Below are 5,500 nucleotides of genomic sequence, written 5' to 3' on the forward strand. Positions count from 1 at the left end.
CACACACACACACACACACACACACACACACACACACACACACACACGGCTGACATATTTCTCTGGAGCCGAGGAACCAGCAATGTCACACAAAGAACAATAGAAGAGAACGGACAAAAAAAAAAACAAGGCAGCTCAGTAGAAGACAGGAACCAAACCCTTTCGGCACACCCAAACCACACGCATGTGCCTCTAAAGGAAAACAGATAGCAAGTACACTAGACGGGGTTTAACGGTGACCCACATGAGTGACACCCACTATTTAGCATGATTCACATTAGTTTAATACAAAGAGACAAAGGCCTTTGAGGCGTATCTACGCAGGTAACCTTCCACCACAGTCCATTCACAGCTCTGAATCGCTGACCCAAAACGGTCCTCTAGAGCTCGGGCAGGGAGGATATACATTCATATTCACACGAAAACCAGCAACTCTCACAGGATCACCAGATCATCATGTGACCGTTCCCGTGTATTTGTCATAAAGCGGGGAGCAGAGGTGACCACAGTTACGCCAACAGTCCTCTTTTGTCTCTTGGGTGCGCTTGAGAGAGAAACCGCCAGTTTGTGTGTGCATACAGAGCCGAAACAATGAGGGCCCGCTGGACTGTAAACAGGCCAAAGCCGGGACCACAATGACCAGCTGCACGGCCATGTGTGCGTTTTCAATATACGACCCAGTCGGAGTCGAGTCAACATGTATTTCACCCAACTTGCTGCTGAAAGCAATATTGTGTCATTGACGAACGGCAGAGATGGTAAACGATGCAATCATTCGTGTTAATGTTTAACTGTGTTCTAGAAACGTCAGCGCTGTTGCTGCTCATGATTACAGAGTTGAGAGAGAAGTGACTGTGCTTGGATGCTGGATTTTAACAACAAAGAAAAGGCACTTACAAAGAAGTTCTTATCGGACCGTGTCAGCCGATAAACACGTAAACTCATTTCATCTTATTTAACCTTTATTTACACATAAAAACACAGATAATGGACTAAACCAAACAGCATTTCAAAGTGTCTCTGTAGCTCACGTCAAGATGAGTGTCCAAACACTTTCAAAGCGCTTTCACCAGAAAACGCTACGGGTTCTCAAACAAACTGCAATGGTGTGTGGGACAAATCATAACGTTACGCAACATTATATATGAACTGCTGGGTTATTATCAGTGTCAAACTGTAGGCTGTGTGCAACAAAACTATTTGATTAACTCAACTAGGACATGACAATGTATGCTGCTCACAAGATATCCTGAGATGGAACCATGTCATGTGAAAGGGAAATGCTGGTATTTCACAACCCGGGTCGTATTCTCTATTAGAAGTATTGATAATCAAAACATATTATATGGGCTCGCTATCAAGAACAACTCTGTTAATAACCTCAATCAGGACACGGACCTCAGGCTTCTAGCAACTTAAAAAAGAAAAAACTTAATTCCACAGAAATCATCTCAAACACAGAAAGTAGTCCCATGGAAATCCCCGTAGCTGCTTTTTATCTCTGAAGCTTTAGGAGGGTGGTGATACCTGTGAGTCATACAAAGTCTCTACTTCATCACGACTAATAGATGAGACATAATGGACAAAAATGTAAGAATTACAACCCGAGTTCAAATCAGCGACACCAATATTACCAGCAAGTCCAAAACGGAAACATAGCGATGACACATGTTCCAAAATATGTTTGTACTCGGAGAAGAATCCAGAGGATGATCGTCAGACAGGTGTGCCGGCTGATGATGGACGCTGACGGATCATTTGCATGAAACAGAAACCGCAGAGGATGTTCTGAAACGTTTGCAATGCGGGTACAACCCACCAGGCTGGCCACAGTCAGCTGCACTGGAACTGCCATGACCATGTGCTGCAAGAGTGACGACGGCGTGCTATAAACGTAGTGGAGGCTAAATCTTTGGTTGTATTTTATGTGTGACTTTAAAGCGTCGAGCGGTTTCGTTTTTTAAGAAGCGAGTGATGCGACTTCAGTGCGGCGGGTGAGCCACGCAAGGAACATTCCTGTTGAACTGGTTATTTTCTGCCACAACGGTCACGCTACACCGACAGTAACCACAACAGGCACAGATCATGCGACAGGTGCATACGGGGTTGTTGCACAAAAGAAGAAGGAGAAAGCGGGCTCTTTTCCTGGGAACGGATGTGATATATTGTTGTTTAATGGGATGGTAAAGGGCATGTGGTCCACTGTGCTGGAATCAGCTCAACTTCAGCCGAAGTAACAGGGCTGCAGCCTTGTGCCGAGTATTGAATGTTGATAAGACGTTCAGGGGGTTTAGCTCACAACCTTTGACACGGTTTGAGCTCTCTTAACTATTCAAAATAAGACGAGTTGAAAGACATCTACTCGTCCACAGATGGAAGAGAACATGGCTTTCTAGAGAACAATAATAAATCAGTCCATCAAGGGGAAGGACACATCTGTGGGGTCAGAAGAAGATTAACAGGATAGGGCAGCCAAACAGCAAAAACATACTACAGCTACCAAAATATATTGGGTTTTTTTAGGTTAACTCCCAAAAATGTTTTTAAATGAAACAAAGAAAAACAAATGACTCTACAAACTTGAAACAAAGAGTTCCCAGCAGACATTGCTTTGTTTTCAGGGACCACGAGCTACTAACAGGTTGGAACCCACAGAGCTAAATTACAGACTTGTGACTCTCCGTTTCACGGCGAATGATCTGGTTAATTTTTTTCCTCCTGATCGAAATTCAAAGTCAAACAAATTCTGCGAAACGCCCGAAGATATTTGCATAACATTGTGTTCTGCTTCCACGTGAAGTCTGTTCAAAGATTAACCTAAGAACCCTCGGCATGCTTTCTCCTCCGAGTTCAAAAGAGCCTGCTGCTTTCTTTGCAGGCGGGGTGAATCCTGTAATTGTCTGAGACAAAACATCTCTGCTCTGGGAGTTCCAACATAAGACTCAACGCTTTCCAGTATCAACAGCTGAAAAAAAAAAAAATGACACATCCGTCACCTCTGAAGGGATTAATAACTCACAGAAACTGGGAGGCTTCCACAGCCTCAGAGCTCTGGAGTGCATTACTGAAACACGTCCAATAATGTAATAATATTTCAATAAGTGAGGCTTTTTTTCCACATATTACAGCTGCCATTTTGAAGCTGACTCAAAGCTGATCCATTTATAGCGACAACTAAAACACAACATTTCCCCCCCCCGACTGTAGGAGCTGTTGTGCGGGCCGTGTAATTGCAACGAAGCCATGCAGAAGAGCAAAATGTCACGGCATGCTCCCAACGTTCCCCGTCGGCCTCGTATGGAGCAGAGGGATGAAGTTGGGTGGATTACAGCGACCGCTAACAATTTACACAGGCATTTCCTGAGGCAACAAGAACATGCAACATACTGCAAGTTATCACACATCTGACTCCAGTTAACCAGTTTCTTCTCTCAAGTTTACAGTCCATACATTAAACCTCTACTTATTATGGAATCCGGACGCACACAAATAAAATACTGACTTGGTGTTGTTTCCCAAGGAAATGAGTTGGCCTCCACTTTAACAAACTGCCTGAAGTTTTCTCGAGAGTGCAAATGAGTCTGACTGCCTCCTCCCAACCCCCACTCATACCGTCCAGTATTATAAAAAACTAACTGCAATGACCTCAGCGCAGTCACAGTCGGGCAGGTAGCCAGCTTCCTCACTACGCAGCAGCAGTATCCTCCAGAGCTAACTGAAATAGCCTCCATTGCAAAAAAAAAGGCAGTCAGTCAGAGATGACACACACACACACACACACACACACACACACACACACACACACACAATACGTCTTGATGGAGAGATACATATCTGCCTGGCAGCTCTGGAGAAGTCGTACAACAAGGAGCTGAAAGGCCTGGAGTGTGCGGGATAATGCTCCACTTCAGTCACAGAAAAGCACGAGGAGAAGTGCCGATCGGGCAGAGTCTGATCTTGGCCTAAACTTCTCCAGACCGTAGAGCTGTTCTTAGGCTGTGGTTGTGTGTGCTTGAGTGTAACAGAGAGGGTCAGAGGGCAACAGTCGTACAATGAATGCACCAAAGCCAGGCCCGTTAGTCAATATGTCCTCCTGCTTTTGTCCAGACCAGCGGTTTAACGACACCGAAGGCTTGATTACCGACTGTGAGCAAGGAATAATTAAACAGAGTTATAAAACGGGCCCGCAGACTTTATGGTCGGCGTAGTTAAAGGCAAGCAGGCACACTATACGGCCCGGGCCTGATGAATGAGGATGGGCAGGTATACGGCCGCGGTGTTTTTTTTTTTTTTAGAGCGAATTAGCCAGTTCATCAGGCATGACGACCACGAGGGCCAAGAGCCAGGTCTGTAAACACAAACAGGAGTGACTCACTAATGACGCGGGAAAGTGGACAAATTGGGGAGTGAGGGATATGGTGAAAGTAGCCCGGGCAGGTTGTTGAGCTCTTGGTAAATTCCCAGAGAGTAGCCGAGTATTAAATGTTACGCAACTGTCAGCGAGGAGAACTGGTGCTTTCTGAGCCCATCTGCCCGCTCTGATGAGAAACAGTTACGTGGGACCCTGATTTCAGACTCCCACTTATCCAGCATCTGTACACTGAATAAGTAAATTATTAGAGATTGTATTCGAATTGTAATTTGTGTCCAAAGGTCTGCGGATCATTGGGGACTCCAAATGGGGATGCCAAATGTGCATTCTTTCGCTGTCATTTAACAGTTAATGATGACTTACTGTGGCGTTGGCCTTGCCTCCAAAACAGATTTATGTAATTTCATAAGCAATTATACAAAGTAGGACTTCTTGGAAAAAATGTGCCTTTGGGCCTTTCATATTTGGGATCCCACGATATAAAAAGAAGACAGGAGCCTTGCACAACTTCATGGCTGCGATCCAAAAGTAGAATAAATAGAAAAGGTTTCTCAGTGACAGAATTAAAAAGAAGTGCACTCACACAGTATTTGGGACTTAAAGTGGTGACTTTCATATAGTTACAGTTTGCCCATAACTTTCTAGTCTCCACCGGGCTGATGGAGGACACACGGGACGCCAGAGGGCTCATTGTCTCCACGAGACTGCAGTGTGCTGATTGACCACAAGCAGGGCTGACATTCAAATGAGATGCAGATTTCACGCCGTTAGTTTTCACTTCTCCGACCAAATAAGAGAAGTCTGGAAACTACATTAGACACACCGACTCTTAGCACTTAGAGTCGTCCCTCGCAGACATAGTTTAAATACCTCTCATGAACAACAACACGGTGGAAATGTTACCTTTTCTTTGCGGTCCGAGCGAAGGCGAAGTTTCAGGTTATATTCCGCTAAACTTCCCGGAAACACGTGAGGAACAGCAGAGCAGGTAGGAGAAGCCTCCGCGTCAACGCGAAGTCAGTTTAGTTTTCCCTCGACAGGAGAAGCAGCAGAGTTACGCCAGGACAGTCCCGTTGTTGGTGCTCCAATGTCCGTTTAGTTTGCATGTGTGTGGTGCACAAAGCGGCC

The 5,500-nt window shown here is 45.2% G+C and overlaps 1 protein-coding gene across 2 annotated transcripts in view; it reads right to left on the bottom strand.

Annotated features, from left to right (window-relative positions):
* The window catches only part of cdc42ep4b (CDC42 effector protein (Rho GTPase binding) 4b), a 17,550-nt gene extending 12,050 nt beyond the window's left edge, over positions 1 to 5,500 (bottom strand). The window contains exon 1 of one of the 2 annotated variants that reach the window (XM_031843498.1): positions 5,276 to 5,500. The gene's annotated coding sequence lies outside the window, so the exon portion shown is untranslated. The other variant, XM_031843499.1, reaches the window with a different exon arrangement.

Source organism: Anarrhichthys ocellatus, unplaced genomic scaffold (genome assembly GCF_004355925.1).
Source record: "Anarrhichthys ocellatus isolate YVR2014 unplaced genomic scaffold, GSC_Weel_1.0 scaffold4, whole genome shotgun sequence".
In the NCBI taxonomy this organism is placed as follows: domain Eukaryota; kingdom Metazoa; phylum Chordata; class Actinopteri; order Perciformes; family Anarhichadidae; genus Anarrhichthys; species Anarrhichthys ocellatus.